General features: G+C 36.8%; 1 protein-coding gene across 1 annotated transcript in view; it reads right to left on the bottom strand.

Annotated features, from left to right (window-relative positions):
* The window catches only part of LOC125244068 (transcription factor HIVEP3), a 73,467-nt gene extending 55,092 nt beyond the window's left edge, over positions 1–18,375 (bottom strand). The window contains exon 1 of the mRNA XM_048154000.1: positions 18,100–18,375. The gene's annotated coding sequence lies outside the window, so the exon portion shown is untranslated. The remainder of the gene's footprint in view (positions 1–18,099) is intronic.
* Positions 18,376–18,706: the final 331 nt, after the last annotated feature.

Below are 18,706 nucleotides of genomic sequence, written 5' to 3' on the forward strand. Positions count from 1 at the left end.
TATTGTGTCTAGTGGTATATTGCCTACAAACTAATATGAATAAACGTGTTAAAAATTAGCCTTAGCAAGTAAATAAAATGCAGACAACATACTTCCCTATCATATAGCATGCGAAAAGCAGTAGTCTATGTAAAAAGAGTATGATGTCTGAATAGGAGGCACTCATGGAACTAAAGGCTAACAATACCTGGATGATATACTGATTTGAAAGTGTGCAGCTAGTGGACACTGTACTATCCCATGAGGCCACAAGAGCTGAGAAGCTGTCAGATTCAAAAAGTTGAGGGGGAAAAAAAAGGCTTATATACTTTTCAAGTGCAAGTTCTGTAGGTACAAGGTAGGGATGTGCAACAATTAATCGTGATTAATTGTTTGCAAAATAAAAGTCTGTGTTTACATAATATATGTGTGTGTTCTGTGTATAATAATATATATATATATATATATATATATATATATATATATATATATATATATATATATATATATATATATATATATATATATATATATATATATATATAAATAAATACAGACACATACATGTATATATTTAAGTATATACATGTATATATTAAAAATGTTAGATTTATATATAAAATATTTATATTTACATGTAATATAAAATATATACATAAATATATACATTTATTTAAACATGCATATATTTCTTAAATTTATACATGTATGTGTGTGTATTTATATATACATAATTATTACACACAGAACACACACATATATTACGTAAACACAGACTTTTATTTTGCAAACGATTAATCGCGATTAATCGTTGCACATCCCTAGTACAAGGAATGATGCTCCTTGGAGTTGTAGCCCTACTTCTTTAACAAAATCTGATTAAATTATTTAAAGCAAGTTCTTCTCTTAATATAGCACATAATCGTAAAGTATGCAATTTCGTTAATAAAATTGCTTAAATCAAATTGTAAAAATGATAACATTAACATTAATATAAAAGCAACAGGCGATTCAAATCAAAAGACATGCTAATCGCCTTCTAAAGAACATAATCGGGACGCTATGAACTTTTTCCTCAGTGAAAAATGAAGATTTCTCTAGGATGGCTAAAGTTTTTTCCTTCTCCAAAACCCCAGTATGTGGAATATTCATAATTTTCATAATTGTCAGGCCACCACAGACACACCCTTCAGCGAAAACTCAAGATCTTTACAATTTAACATTGCTAAGGCCTTAAGATTAGACTGACAACATATGATGTTGATCTGATAAAATCTCTATGAGTTAATCACAGTGTAAAACATGACATTCCCTGTTGCCCGCAGGTGGCGCTATGACTGCAACTGAATATTGCCATGTAGATGTCTTCAGGCCAGGACTCTTATCAAACATGTGAAGTTTGGGGCAGATCAAACATTGTATGCCCAAGTTACAACAACTTCCTGTTTCATGGCGAAACATCGAATTTTGTCAGGCCGCCACGGACACACCCTTCAACGAAAACTTCTAAATCTTCACAATTTAACATCACAAAGGCCATGTTAGCATTGCACTGTACCACCCGTGGTACAAATACCATTCAAAAGCGACCTTAGGAATGCTAAGATTAGACTGACCAAATATGATGTTTATCTGATAAAATCTCTAGGAGGAGTTTGTTAAAGTGCAACGTCTGGAAATGGCAAAAACTGCAAAAAATTTTGCAGAACAAACTCAAAATATCTCACTTTCTTGTACTTGTACGTGAAAGTAGCACAAAGGGCGCTTAATTGAAATTTTGTAGGTGGCGCTATCGAGCCATTTTGCCACACCTAATTCTGAAACCCATATCAGATGTAAATTTTCACCACTTCTGATGCATGTGCAAAGTTTCATGAGTTTTCGAGCATGTTTAGGCCCTCAAAAATGCAATTCATTTCGGAGAAGAAAAAGAAGAAGAATATACTGAGCAATAACAATTAGGATCCTCACACCATCAGTGCTCGGGCCCTAATAAAAATAAAAATACAGTTTCACATCCAGCAAGGCATAATTATGACTAAAAATATTTGCATTGCACCCACAACTTGCTGTTTTAGCATATTAATGACATCTCATCTATTTGATAACAGAAGCAAAAATGAGAGGATGCTAACTAGTTGGTTATGAAATCTGTTGTTATTTAGCAGGCGTGTAGTTAGGTCATTCTTGTAGTCTGGCACGTGTGAGTTGGCACGAATGAGTTACAAAATGTGCCCTCTCTCACTCTCTTGCTCACCGACACAAAAAACCTCAGACTGTACAGCTGAGAACAGACTGTACTATGTCAAGTGGCAGGTAGCTCTCACTTAAAGAAGCTCAATGGTCTCATACCGCAGTCTTACTTGACACATTCCTCGAGTTGTGTTTACAGAGGGCTGAGGCACAATGGCAAAACCAGCATAACACAGACAAACCGATACCTGATCTTTAAACACCATAAAGTGCACACTACTGTAAATACATAGACAAACCCAAGTCACGAGTCTGTTGTTCATGTAACCAGGCAATGTGATGGAGGATGATGCAAACAAAAGTACATATGCATTACAAATTGATTCATCTTGAGCGCAGTATTTACCTATTATTTATGTTTTTATTTTTAGAAGCACCTGGAAGCAAAAGATACAAAGTCTTACTAATCTTTAAAGATACAAATCTGTGTCTTTCTTAATTCCGTGGAACACGAAAGGATACATTTTGAAGAATATAATTGGTTGCTCCTTTCCATATAATTACAATGGAAACTAGAGATTTCAAGCTGCAAAAGCATAATAAAAGTACCAAAAAAATATGACTTTTGAACAAACTAATATTTTTATTAAAAGAAGTTTCTTTTTTTTTAGTTTTTATAAAATAAAATAAAATAAAGTTTTTTATCATTAACTTATTAAATTATTAAAAATTAACATTAAATTATTTTTTATCATTTAAAAAAAAAAGTAATTAAAAAATAAAGATGAAATAAAAAAAATATGAAAGAACTTAAACGAAAATTAGAAATGTTGCCTTGGCAATTAACTGAAATAAGTTACTAAAATTACTAACTGAAATAAGACTAAAACTAAAACTGAAATAAACTAAAATAAAAAATAAATTGAAATACATTTTAAAAAGCAAACTAATAAAAATTACAAAAGCACATAAAATTACTAAATTAAAACTAAAATTAATATAAAAACTGAAAATATAAAAATAAATGCTAATTCAAAATATTAACAAAAACTATTAGAACACAATAGTATATAAATACTAAATTAACACCAAGCTGTTAACTCGAATAACGCCTTGACTGAATCACTGAGCCAGTACTTGTACCGGATCCGTCCAATTTGTGAACTAAACATTAAACAGGTTCAACTGATTCATTGAAAGTATCTGATTTAAAAGAATGATTTGTTCACATGCTAAAAAGAGGAAGAATGGATGTCAAAATTTAAAGTCAGTGACTTCAATTACAGTCTGTTTCTCATGCAAAGCTGTCATATGAATTCAGAAGTGTTTCTGGGACGATAATACATTTAAAAAAGGCATGAGATTGTGACAGACTGGATTGTCAAATGAAGGTGTAAAGTCAGCTTCTGTACGATAGTCAGCTTCTGTTGGACAGCGAAGATATTTGGCAGCTCTCTGACTGCTGGCAGCTGGGCAGACAGCTGCAGCGACGAGCGACTCGTTGGATGTGTGGTTATGTAACCGTCAACATAGATTCAGACATGCAGTTTAACATCAGGGGATCTGCAACCAGGACCAACACTGACTGACATCTGATACAAATACGCAAAGGTGGCCCAAAACGCTCTAGCAACCTGTGCAGCAGTATATACAACAAATAATAATAAAAAAAAAAAAAACCATCATGTCCTCAGACAATGTACAACTTGTTCTCCAGTTTGAAATCCTAACCATTGTCCTTCTCAGTATCACGCTTGTGCACACAGCAAAACTCAAGCCCCTTGAGGCTTAAAAGACAGGCAGAATTCAAAATCACAGGTGCAGGATATCACAACTAGATCACGCTGAGAGGCCCGTCAGAGATTTAGGGAATTGAAGCGGCCCATGCTAATGACGGAGCTGATGCCAGAGATGCTTTGCTGGAGCTCAGCCTGGTGCTGTTGATCCCCTCTGCGCTTGGGGATTTACCAGCCAAAGCCCCCTAAACCCCTCCTTCCATCTGAGCAAAGAGAAAAGCAGCAGCTCCAGTCACACAGCCGATCGCCAGGCCTATTTCCACTGATCTGAAAGAAATTATTCAATCAATCAAGTTCTACATATCCTAAATGTTTGTTTATTAACTATTTTGGCTAATATGATTATTTTTTGTAAAAAAAAGAGTGTAGTGCATTTAACTCCCCAAAGATTTCTCATTCAAAATTTCATCAGTCTGGCAATCACAGAGACTCGCCTTCAGTGCCAACAAAATATCACCTGGACATTGGGTGGAGGATGGAAAACAGGTACACTGTTATATAAAAAAAAAGGTTTTTTAAAAGTTGTAAATAAAACAATGATTATTGTCACTGTTGTAAATAAAACAATTATTATGGGGGCAGTCGTGGCCCTAATGGTTAGAAAGTCAGACTGGTAACCCGAAGGTTGCGGGTTCGACTCTCAATAGTGGCAGGAAATGACTGAGGTGCCCTTGAGCAAGACATGTAAAGGCCAGAACACACCAAGCCAACGCCGACGAACTAGTGGCGATGAAAGCAGACTGCGGGGTTTGCTCACGTCGGCAGCGTCTGTGTCCAAAGTTGTCCTGCCACACCAAACCGACGCTAAACAGCCGATGGTCAAGCAGCACATCAGTTCTGCGCCTGCGTGATATGAAACAGCAGGCGGCAGTAGCTGAACAGCCAATCAGAATGATCATATGGCCTGACGAGGTCCAACGCCGATTCAACATGTCGAATCGGCCGAAACAAAGCCGACGAGGACCAACTTCAGCCGACGATGCGGAGCACACCCGTCGGCCGACGAAGAAAAGCTGCCCGATGGCCAACCGTCGGCTTGGTGTGTTCCGGCCTCAACATCCAATCACTCGCCGGGCGACACAGCAAAAATGGCTGCCCACTGCTCCGGGTGTGTATTCATTCACTACTCACTACTCCTCATGTGTATGCATTAACTTGGATGGGTTAAATGGACTAATGGTTAGAGAGTCGGACTTGTAACCCGAAGGTCGCAGGTTTGAGTCTCAGTACCAGCAGGAAATGTAAGAGTGAATGAACAGCGCTCTCTTCCATTCTCATTACCCACAACTGAGGTGATTATGGCAGTTTGATACACGCTCCGAATCACTGATCTGAAACAAACGATTCGTAAAGCATCGAAGCTTCATGAAGCAGTGTTTTGAAATCACCCATCACTAGATATTGTTGAAAGTCATTATTTTGTTTTTTTTTGGCACTCAAAAAGTATTCTCATCACTTCATAATATTAAACGTTGAACCACTGTAGTCACATGAACTGTTTTAAATATGTCTTTAGGAACTTTCTGGGCATTTGAAAGAGTTCATTATCTTGCTGTCAATGGAGGCCTCACTGAGCCATTGGATTTGATCAAAAATACCTTAATTTGTGTTCTGAAGATGAATGAAGGTCTTACGGGTGTGGAACGATATGAGGGTGAGTAATTAATGACAGAATTTAATTTTTGGGTGAACTAACCCTTTAACTGTAAGATAATCTGCATAGAAAAAATCTCTCTGAAAAGTTGCATAGCTAAATTCTCCTCCCTTAAATCACCAACAGCTACAGCCATTCACATTCAAGAAGACGTCCTTGGCCACTGTGTCACAATTAATTTGAGTGTCTTGCATCATCAGCATTGTGTTAAGATGGCACGTCAAGTTAAAAATAGTCCAACTTTTAATAAACGTTGCAAGACGATGTGTTCTATTCCACTTTGTTGCACATCATCCAGTATTTTCAATGCAAGAAAGTGTTCTATGTCCTATGTGTCCAATGCTTTAATATAAACACTTGGACGAATATTTTGTGAATCCGACTGGTTTTTGTAAAGTTGAACTAAAGGCCAAAGTGTACTTAATGCTGACATGATGTAGGATGATGTCTTATCTTTTCTTCCCTATTGTGACGTATATCCAAGCAAAATGGCTTCTTGGAAAGAAAAAAAAATGTAGGGTGGGACTTTGTCCATCAGGAATTGTTTGAATCGTTGTGGTTTGCTACTGCTGACATTTCATGTGTGTGACATGTCCCGTCCTCAAGCAGAAAAACACATCATATGAGAAGAGAAGAAATGTCCTTGCAAGAGGAAGGGGAAGTTATTTTGATTAAAGATTACAAGGGCACATTAATGCATGGATAAATTATTATTACTAAATACTGCAATATTCCATAAAAACAATAAATGTCCATTTTTATTTCATGGTGACTTTAAGCATTGACGTGAACTCTAGTAAACGTGCACAGCCGAACACAGCCTTTCATTTGATAGCGTGCGTGAACACAGGCGCTCAACACGCGTGCACTAGAAAGTTTCATCCATGTCCAGTGGCTGCACTATTTCTCTCCAGATGTTTTGACCAATGAAAAAACATCTTATCTGTTTAAACTAGAGTTGCAAGTAAGTCTTAATCGACTATATATATATCTTATGTATTGACAGACAAATGAAGCCTATAGCTTGATGAATCACTGCAGCTCAATTATACAGTAACTGTGCATGAAAATGTCATTTGGACTTTGTTGATTTTGAAAATACATAGTTTACTGCATCCCCCGTAAGACCACAAGGGATGTAGGGAGGAGGAATGTGTGTGAGTGAAACAGACAGTGAGTGTCTGTCTCTGACTGCTGAGCTCAGCCGTGTTCAAGCGTCTCGCGCTCTTTCACACACACTCACAAACCTCTCCAATATTCAAGGAAGAAGTTGGGCCAGGCCAAGCGTGAAGACACATGCAGATACACATGCTTTCAGGGAGGAAAGGACGAGAGGGGGAGAAGTCTCAGACCGAGAGTAGAGATTTTGGATCGGCTTTCTTTGGGGCCGAGAATCTTATTTCTGTATGACGTTGAAGTAAAGAACTGCTCCTGGTTGTCAGCACTCTGATTCTGGGAAATTGTATACATTTGACCCTAAGAGCAATGAGATAAGACAGTTTACAGTATCACAGTATAACAGTGTAGACTCGAAAGAGCCGAGTGTTCTCTTCCTGTTCAATATGATCCATTTCAGAGAAATCAATAATTATGCAAGTAAACCACAAACATCGGACAAAAGCCCATCAGACAAATGTCTTTGCATGCCAGCAAATCTCACAGCTGTGGCCAATCTAAATAACCAAAATGCTACTTTTGGATACTTGTACACAACAGTAAACAAAGTTAGTCTGGAAGAGATGCTAAAGTGCATCAATACAAAAACAACCCTATTGGGTTGAACTCTGTCCTGGACAGAAATATTTAAAGTTTTATAAAGTGTATACTTTAAAAAAAAAAAAAAAAAAAAAAAAAAAAAAAAAAGTTTTTCTCCTTGATATGCAAACTACATAAGTGTCAACTGAGCAGCTAGCCATTGGTATAATATAACTACAGTGCATATTAAGTTGTAACAATACAATCTTTAGGGATGTAAAATATAATAAAATAAAATAAAAAAACAAAAAAATGTTTTGGGACAAATTCACACCAAACTTTCAAGCTTGTGAAGGTACTTTGTCTATAACATTTACTTAACTCTAATTAAAATGTGTACAGTGCAAGTACCTTAAAGGGATAGTTCATCCAAAAATGAAAATTGTGTCATAATTTACTCACCCTCATGTTGTTCCAAACCTGTATGAGTTTCTTTCTTCTGTTGAACACAAAAGAAGATATTTTAAAGAATGTTTAAAATGTTGATGGTACCCATTGAGTTCCATGGTATTTTTTTCGTACTATGGAAGTCAATGGGTGCATAAATTGTTTGGTTACCAACATTCTTTAAAATATTTTCTTTTGTGTTCAACAGAAGAAGGAAACTCATACAGATTTGGAACCACTTGAGGGTGAGTAATTAATGACATTTTCATTTTTGGGTGAATTAACCCTTAAAGGTGCTAAAGAGGATCTTTTCTTCGACTTAGAAACCAAAGTCTGTTAGTGAGTTTTTGAAATGAGCGCATGCGTAAGAACAACCCCCCTCCGTCACAGCTCATTTCGAGGGAACGCCTCCCAAAACTCGTGCACGAGTATTGGAACACGAGTGTTTACCACCGGCATTCGCTGTGTTGTGTTAGTGGATTCATTATGTCGGACTCACCGCAGGTAACTCATAATCTGCAGTTGTTACTCCTGTCTCCTGACAAAAACATTGCACGCGGCGCCTGTAGAGTGTGGAAAGTTACTGGAGCGTGCAGCCGCGCACGTCTCTCACAAGGAACGTCATGACAGTGATTGGAGTACGGCCTAATACGGATTTTGACAAATGGGAGTCATTTGATGTCTCGAAACTGTGCAGGACAAAATACGAACCTTTAAAAGAACACCAATAAAAAAACACATCAGTAATAAAAAAAGAACAAGGGACCTCAGGGAAGAGTGAGGAATTATTACTTCATTAACTCAAAGCTATAATACCTGATCTAGGTCTGACAGTTTTAACAAACATGCAACACAAAATATATTAAGGAATGAAATGTTATTGTTTAGGCCACACCCATAGTTATTTGCATTACAGGAGTTAACAATCCATGCCAGTACCAGACAAGGAAATGCAATTCTCATCAGCAGTGGTAGCCAACAGTCCCCTGGGATCATGCCAGATGATGTTCAACAACTGCACACAGCAAACAAACACATGACCCAAATTTTGCACAATAAGACACGACTAAATGATATAACTAAAGGGTACTGCTAAATAATACAATTTAAAGTAATGAGATGAGCAATTATCAATGAATGAAATGAACACACTCCAAATGTTTTCTGATTCCTATTTGCATGAAGTGCATGAAACTTTTCACAACTTTTTCCACATCGGTGGAATTACATCGCCAATGGTCGCCCATATCGCTACCGTTACTCTCACTGAAAATGAATTGAACAAGAGTCACGTGGGTACTTTTAAGATTGTGATCGCTTGAAATTCAACAGTAGTGTTAATCTTAATGCTACTAATAAAACAGACTAAATGGAAGATCAACAAAGACTCTAACATATCAACAATGCAGAACCAGGAAGAGAAAAAAAATCCAACAAAATGCACAACTGAAAACTGAAGTAATGTTTTCAAACACTTGAAAACCCTGAAGATCAACACAAGATCTGATTGCCATTTACTTGTGAAAGTACGACGCAAAGAGTGTGGCTAGAATGTGGGTAGTAAAGTATGTGACGGCACCCAAGCTGGTATGTGGAAGGACTAATGATTAACCCATTGCAGCTGTTGGGACAGTGCTTGTTCACAGCAAAGTGTGCGGTAATTGTGCATAAATGGCTTCTTTTGGGGTAGACTAGCCAAAAGTGGAACAAGTTAATAAAGGAAACTGAAAAAGACAACTGGGCATGTGATAAAGAAGACATGCAAATATAGTGGTGTCCAAAAGTCAGAGACCACTAGTGAAAATGCTTCTATTTTGTATTAATTTATTATTTAACAAAACAAAATTCAAATTTTTATTATCTTATCATCAACGGAAGTCAGTGTTGTCATTGTTAACTAAAACTTAAAGTTAACTATTTATTTTTGTAAAATTAAGCTGAACAAAATACCTAAAATTAAAGAGGATAAACTTAGTGTTGAAATGCTTCTTTGGCAACTAACTGAAATAAAAAGTCTAAGATGAAGTACTAAAATTAAAAATTAAAACTGAAAAAAAAAAAAAAAACATTAAAGCTAAATTATAAAATTAAAAACAAAAACCAATACACATATCAAAAGCACAAAGTTACTAAAACATACTAAAATTAAAAGGAAATTGAAAATATAAAACTAAAAGCTAATTCAAAGTATATTATAACAGTATATAAATAATACTAAGCATTTAGTAACACTGGAAGAAAAAAGTCAGAAAAAAAATGCATTAAACATTTTAAATAATAAAACTTCTCTTTATTTCAACATTTTCAAATGCTCATCCTTCTCTTTACACACACACATATATATATATATATATATATATATATATATATATATATATATATATATATATATATATATATATATATATATATATATATATATATATATATATATATATATATATATATATATATATATATATATATATATATATATATATATATATATATATATATATATATATATTAGGGCTGGGCGATATATCGCATGCGATTCTCACGCGCATTTCGTCAGTAAAGCCGGTTCCCTGATTACTGCTAAATCGCCATCACCTGCTTTCAAATGGAGCGCCTTTCAGAGCCGTAGTTCACGGACAAGCCACGCAAAATCGGGTTCATTATCGAAGTCGATTCATCTTCGATACTGAACGCGATTTTGCGTGGCTTGTCCGTGAACTACGGCTCTGTCTATTAAAAGGTGCTCCATTTGAAAGCAGGTGATGGTGATTTAGCGGTAATCAGGGAACCGGCTTTACTGACGAAATGCGCGTGAGAATCGCATGCGATATATCGTCCAGCCCTATATATATATATATATATATATATATATATATATATATATATATATATATTACACACACACTGTATATATCTGTTAAAATTACATTTAAAACCATTTTAATTTTGTTCTCAGACTTTTGGGCCCAACTGTATGTGCTTCTCCAGTAACAGCAGCAGGAATGCTTTCATAAAAAGGATGCCAACATGAGAAAGGTGCCAGACTAGAGATGACCGTGACAATCACCTCCTGTTCTCTTGCTATTACATTACTACACCAGAGGCAACACAATCTTCTGAAAGCGAAAGACAGAAAGTTGTCATTTCCGGCCCCTGAAAACAAGAGCAAAATGCTCAGCACAGGTGGGTGTGAAAGGTGGGGGATAAAAATGAGAGTCTGGTGATCAGTAGATCTCCCAGAGCTTTGCTACTCATCAAGCAGTAAATCAAAGAGCAGGGAGTGAGCGTTCTGGTGTCATTTTTCCCCGTGGGATGCAAACTCCAAGTGAGTCCTTGACTGATGGGCGAAGAGTGACATCAGGCTCATTCACTGTGGAATTATAGCACCTGATGCCCTTTCCAGACCTTCTCATTCATTTCGCCTCTCTTCGCAGGCTGCCTGTGCCGCTGGAGGACCCTCAGTAGGGAGCGGTGTGGCGTGATGACTGGGCATTTAATCAGTTTTGGTTGTTTAAGATAGGCCGCTAAGTTCTTATCTTTCTGCAATAACATACCTGACAGGATGATGATTCTGTTTTCCTACTGCTATGCTGATACGGTGTCCCTAAAGTACACTTCCCTACATTTCAGATATTTGGCACATTTCTAAACAAAATATAAACTGATACAAACCACCCAGCAGTCTGTATATTAACCAAATAGAGTCCATATTTGGAGGGCTACTGTGGAACTGAATTGTTTCAGTTTATCCAAATTCCATCATAAACTCCCAATTTTTAAAATTATTACATACATTCTACATAAAACATTACATTATGAAGAAACATCTAAATGAATCTTTCTTTCTCAATACAATACTAACATCTCTCAACAAACTTAAAATAAAAAATAAATAAATAAATAAAAAGACTTTTTACAAAATGTATTTTCAAACAAATAAAATAAATCCACATACAAAGTTGTGTCATGAAACTCTAGATGGCGCAGACTGATAGGTCCTTAACTCAATCTGCTTGCAATCATCATTCTCTATAGGGCACAGCTGATTGGCTCCTGCTCTTTCAGAAACCCTCCACCTTCCCCAGCTCCACCTGCATAGATCTGCTATGGGTAATTCATGTACGCTATATTGTAAAGCAGCAGTGCATCTTACTTGCTTGCTTACAGCAGTGTTTCGCGTTTGTATTGGCAGTAGCAAGTCCCGTACTTGCTTTGCAACAGCATCAGCGTAACAGGTCAATATCAACGTTGTCATATCCATTACCATGCCAAACACTCTGAGAGTTGTCATGACAGAAATATAGTTCTGTGAAAAGTGCTAATCTCAGATACACAGTTAACTCAAAAAAGTATCAAAAAGTTTGAAAACTTCTGGCTTAAAGAGTTCCCCCAAAATTGTAAATTATCTGTCATTAATTACTCACCCTCATGTTGTTCCAAACCCTTTCATTTATCTTTGAAACACAAATGAAGATAGTTTTAATAAAATCTGAGAGATTTCTGTCCCTCCATTGAAAGTCTATTCACCAAAACTCTGATGCTTCAAAAGCTTCATAAAGAGACAGAGCACATTTGAGTTTCCGCGAGAACCAATGAGGTTTGTTCTCATGCGTCAAGCCAGTACAGTTGAACTTCCACTGTTCACTGATCAATGTTTATATGTGAATAAAAGCTTAAATTAAGTCTGTTTATCATATTAAGTGACCGTGTCTCTTCAGAAGACTTGTATTAAAAAAACTCAATTCATATGGATTGCTTTAATGATCTCTATTTAAATGTTTTGAAGTGTCAGACTTTCAAAGGAGGGACAGAAATCTCTCTGATTTTATTAAAAATATTTTCATTTGTGTTCCAAAGATGAAAAAGTCTTACGGGTTTGGAAGATTTTTAAGGTGACAATTTTCATTTTTGGAACTATCCCTTTAAAGCATTACAGAATGAGCCAGAATATATAACAAAAGAACTGAAAGAACTTTGTGAATGGTGATACTTAAATAATCAGAGTCAAAATCAGAATAGATTTTGTTGGCCAGTTCTTTGGAGGAATTTGACTCCGCATTTAAATAACATTTTAAATGTGCTAAGTATCTACTGCAGCACCCCTTAGGTAGAGTTGCAACTTTTAAGTTTAAAAAATACTTGGTAAAACAATGTGTGCAGGGGAGTAGCAAGCAGCGAACTTGATGCCCAACCGGTCTGTATGCGTTTGTGAATATGTTCAAGGATGAGGTGAAAAGGAGAAAAGAGATGCAGTGAGGGCTGATAAGGACAAGGCGCTGGGCACACACTGTGATCCTTCAGATCTACACTTCATGCCATCCGCCGCTGATGGGGCCTGTGTGGCATGCTGGCATGAAACAAAGCACATTAACATCAGCAGAGAATGTTATTATTTTTCTTCACAGTGTGAATTTCAATGCCTCAGAATGCCATTGTTTTACCGAGACAAATCTTTCATGTCCTCCATTTTGCATGTGAAAGAAATGTAAATGGAGCAGTTAAGCCAGGGAAAACTTCAAGATGAAATTCAGCCAACAGCTCATTAGTCTGACGGTTATAGCGCACCACAGGTGCTGCGGTGTCCCGGCTAACGAGGTAAGCAATGGTCATTAAAGATTTTCGCACACTTACTGGCGACACACGGCCATTAACCTTACCAACCTCTGTGGATTTGAAGAGAGTTTGACGACGAAAGTTACAAATGTTTTTTGACCTTGCCATGCTCTTTTCTAATGAAACCATTACAAGGAAGATACACAATTAGACTTCTGTTTCTTTAGAAATAAAGTTAACTTCAACATAATAGGGCCATCTATGAGAATTATGAGGGATAGTTCACCCAAAAATTAATATTCTATCATTATTCTCACGTTCATGTCATTTTTATTGTGAAAGTAGATCATCATCCAGAAAATACTGTGTATTCAAACATACTGCTCACTTGACATACTATTTTTTGCACACTATATATAGAATGCAAAGAGAATACTTTATAACATGCATACAGTACTATATAGAGGGAAAGTAGGCATATTGAAATGTGGGGAGTCAATTTTGAATCAGTTCATCCGGTTCGCAAATCTGACTGAAAGATTCATTCATGAATCAGACTGGCTGCCACAGAGCATCCAAATATGCATACTTCCCTAGATAAAAAAAACTAATAAAAAAAAAAAACAGTATGTGAAAAGAATTGCATGTCCGAATTCATAGAAGGCAAAAAGTACCTGGATGACCTACTGCTTCCATCGAGATTATGAAGTGCGCATCCAATGGACAATTTGGCGACACAACTGACGCTGGTAGGTCAAATGTTGTACATCTGGATTACATTCATACAACATACAAAATATTTTTTTAATGGTAATGAAGTAATTACTTATTTCAAAATATGAACTACTAGTATGTGATTTGTAACTGACTTGTTCACAAATCTTGCTAAATAACAGCACACCAGTCAGGAATGACATAGGAGAGTAAATAAACTGTCAATTTTTGAGTGAACTCTAAATGTGATACATTTTCACATCACATCAGCTAGCAACATATTGTCACTGTTGCCAAAAAGTCACTTCCAAATTGCAAACAAGTATTCATAATGAAAATGAAACTGAAAAATGGTAACATAATGCACTGCATAAAGTGCCATTCAGAGAAAATGAGTAATTTAGTCTATCTAGTCCATTTAAGAAAGATTGAAGTTGATTTTTCTCATTCTAAAAAGATTCTTAAATGCAGGCTTGAGCGTAACTCCAAATTAGTGGGCTAAAAGCAAACATTTTTCCTGTGTATCAGAAAAACAAACAGTCTCTCTTTACAAAAGGTATTGCTTATGATATACTCAAACAATTGTAACATTGAGGTAAATAAAAAAAAGGAAAAAGGCCAACACCATTCCTCCCTTCACATCCTGCTCAAGCACTGTTGCCGCTTAGTTCAAGCAATAACACGTCTCATTCGCAGAGTTCCACGCTTTGTGCTGATACACTCAAAAATAATATCATTAAGCTCTCCCTCCTCACCACCACACTATGCATTAAAAGACAATGGCTCTAGCCAACTGTGTCTGAGGCAAATAAAGCCAAGTTTTTCATGTTACTTGAGATGATGGAAACTGTTTGCATCACATTAGAGAGTTGACTTGACTCCAAACAAAACCAGCCTGAATCAAATATATAGTTGCTAACATCAGTGCATAATGCATATGAAATGCTTTTCAAAAACATAATAAGCAAAATTATTATTTAAATGGTTTAGAACTAAGACATGTCTATCACAGAGTATCTAGTGTGGTTGACAACTGATGACCATGATCATATAATCAAAATATGAAATGGACCATAACAAAAATATGTAGTAAATATGATACATTTTCAAAGCAAACCTCCCAGACTATAACACTACTTTTTTTTTTTTTTTTTTTTTTTAAATATATGTAGGGCAGGGAAATTGGTTGTTGACTGGATTTTGAGATGTGGATGTTGAAATCAAAAGTAGAGGAAGATAAACATGAGCTTGGAGGGGCGGAGTTTAAGCAGACTAAATAAGTGGAAAAGTCCTACATACATCACCTCACCTGTCATTTTCACTGGAAGATCCAGTTATGACATTTTGTTTCAATATTATAAAGGTAAAAATATTTTTAAAAAATTAAACATGTTCACAATGAGATCCATACATGCATTTAGAAAACAGACAGGGTGAATTTTTGTTTCATGCCAACTTTAAACTCCAAAAAGGATTTTTAAAGGTGCCATCGAACTTTTTTTTACAAGATGTAATATAAGTCTAAGGTGTCCCCTGAATGTGTCTGTGAAGTTTCAGCTCAAAATACCCCATAGATTTTTTTAATTAATTTTTTTAACTGCCTATTTTGGGGCATCATTAAATATAAGCCGATTTATGCTGTGTGGCCCCTTTAAATCTCGTGCTCTCCGCCCACGGAGCTCGCGCATTGCCTTAAACAGTGCCTAAACAAAGTTTACACAGCTAATATAACCCTCAAATGGATCTTTACAAAGTGTTCGCCATGCATGCGTCGGATTATGTGAGTATTGTATACTGTTATATTGTTTACATGTGATTCTGAATGAGTTTGAGGCTATGCTCTGTGGCTAACGGCTAATGCTACACTGTTGGAGAGATTTGTAAAGAATGAAGTTGTGTTTATGAATTATACAGACTGCAAGTGTTTAAAAAATTAAAATAGCGACGGCTCTTGTCTCCGTGAATACAGTAAGAAACGATGGTAACTTTAACCACATTTAACAGTACATTAGCAACATGCTAACGAAACATTTAGACAATTTACAAATATCACTAAAAATATCATGATATCATGGATCATGTCAGTTATTATTGCTCCATCTGCCATTTTTCGCTGTTGTTATTGCCTAGTCTGATGGTTCAGCTGTGCACATCCAGACGTTTATACTGGCTGCCCTTGTCTAATGCCTTTCATAATGTTGGGAACATGGGCTGGCATATGCAAATATTGGGGGCGTACACCCCGACTGTTACGTAACAGTCGGTGTTATGTCGAGATTCGCCTGTTCTTCTGAGGTCTTTTAAACAAATGAGATTTATATAAGAAGGAGGAAACAATGGAGTTTGAGACTCACTGTATGTCACTTCCATGTACTGAACTCTTGTTATTCAACTATGCCAAGATAAATTAAATTTTTCATTCAAGGTGACTGAACTAGAAAACCGGATCAGTGAACAAATTGTTCTGAAACAGATCTTTTCAATGAAAATCTTTTCAGAGATTTTCCAGTAAACAACATCTTAAATTATGGACTGTTCCTTAAAGCTATTGGAAATCAACTTTTCAAGGTATAGTTCTTCTAAAATGACTATTAAAGGTCCCGTTTTTCGTGGTTTTTTGAAGCTTTGATTGTGTTTATAGTGGGCAATATAACATGTGTTCATGTTTCGCGTGTAAAAAAACACAGTATTTTTCACATAATTTACTTATCTGTATACCGCTGTTTGGGCTGATGACTTCCTTGTTCTATGAAGTCCCTCCTTCAGAAATACGTAACGAGTTCTGATTGTGCCAGCGTGTGTTGTGATTCGACAGCAGCTTAGCGCTCCTTGCCCGGAAAGGTCACGTCTCTTACCATAACGTGTGCTGCACATAGTTTTACATGTGGATTATAATTTTCGGGAACCGAGTTAAACATAAATTGTAACCATTGATCTCTAAGTACAGCGTCCCTGGGAAGGCCAAACAAAGGTGATTGGACTACGGGATGAAAATAACAGCGTTTCGACGACATGGCGACAAACACACTCTACAAACGCAACTCTTGCTCTTCTCCGTGGGAGCGCAACAAGACCACACCCCCTTTTTTTGTGTATTCCTGTGGGTGGGGTTTTAGTGACGTCATTAAAGAAGGAAGTAGAGGGATGTAGTCCAAACTGGCCGTTCGATGTAGGCGACTTCTGTTAAATAAAATATCTCGCTTGGCATTGAACTTTGAGCTTTAAAATTTTACAGATTTTATTTATACTCTAACAACAACATTACACACTAACTAAAGTTTGAAACATGGGATCACGAAGAACGGGACCTTTAAAAATGACTAGTAAAAATGCACTGACCCTAATATTGTTGCAAAACTGTATGACTTCATCACTCCCAAAAGGATATGTTGAGGCACAGTGACAGCCTCATTTTCACTGTATGAAAAAAGATTCTATGGAAGTGGATGGTGACAGAAAGTGGAAATCTCCTTTTGTGTTCCACGGAAGTCACGTGAGTTTGGAACAGCATTAAGATGAATAATAACAATCTTCATTTTTGGAGTGAACTATCCCTTTAAGTATCATTTCTCTATGAGCAAATGTCCAGCGCTCCCTGTAGCCTACCCCACACACGGGGGACTCCGTCTATGTTCAGTCATTTCCAAGAATTAGGAAAGAGCGTCAGATTCCTGCGTTGTGTGGTTTGCCATGTTACTCTAATGTAGCAAAACGTTATTCTTGGCTGACCGTCGGGACAAACCCATAGGCTGAAATGTGAGTTCGCGCTACATTTCTCAACTTGTTTGAATAATCAAGACAGCTGATTTGACTCATATTGTGCCGCATCGTTTACAGAAAGTCAATCTTCACATTTAACGTATGAAAAGTGTAACAGCTTCTACGAATGTCACTCAAAACGCCACGTCTAAGTTTTACTAACAGACTTCATAAAATGTTATTCGTGCCGAACCAAGACATAAAAGAAAAATATTTAGTAAATATGCTTACTAACTAACAAAAAAATCGATCTCTTTTATCGACTAAGACATACATGTTGAAACATAAAAACATTTACACGCTAGACCATACCTGACACAGCTGTTGGCGTTGCTGTAGCCATTTACACTCCAGGACAGCGTGCCGTGGTCCGCATCCCATCGCTTGTCAAACGGAATCGCTGCTGACGCCTCTCTCTGCGTTATTTGGACGCTCGCGAGCCAACAGGGCTTCCCCTCCTGCTTGTCAAACTGAAAGCGCAATCATGCGTTCAGCTGATCAGCGCAACAACAACAGCCACGGTGTCGCGCAACGCAAACAGTTCACACCGAACCACCCTGCACGCGACACCCTGGGGGCCCCGCCCCCTTCCCATGCTCTCGCAGTTCTCAGGGTGATTAATAATCATGAGATAGTATCCTCCCGCGACGCCTATTGGCTGAAGAAGTACCTTAATTTTTAGCTCCCTCCTCACTGTCAGCTACAGCGAGGTGACGTCATGGAACATTCCAAAAATTCCTTGTCCCGGTATTCTTTATTTCAAGGGGACCCTGCAAAACTTGTTGTGTGTAGATAATGTTTACAATCAATCAATACTCTTACATATATATGCGTTTTTTAAAGGGATAGTTCACCCAAAAATATCAATTCTGTCATAATTTACTGTATTGTATGGGGGGAAAGTGTTAGAGGTGAAGTA

The sequence above is a fragment of the Megalobrama amblycephala genome, linkage group LG13 (assembly GCF_018812025.1).
Source record: "Megalobrama amblycephala isolate DHTTF-2021 linkage group LG13, ASM1881202v1, whole genome shotgun sequence".
Classification (NCBI taxonomy): domain Eukaryota; kingdom Metazoa; phylum Chordata; class Actinopteri; order Cypriniformes; family Xenocyprididae; genus Megalobrama; species Megalobrama amblycephala.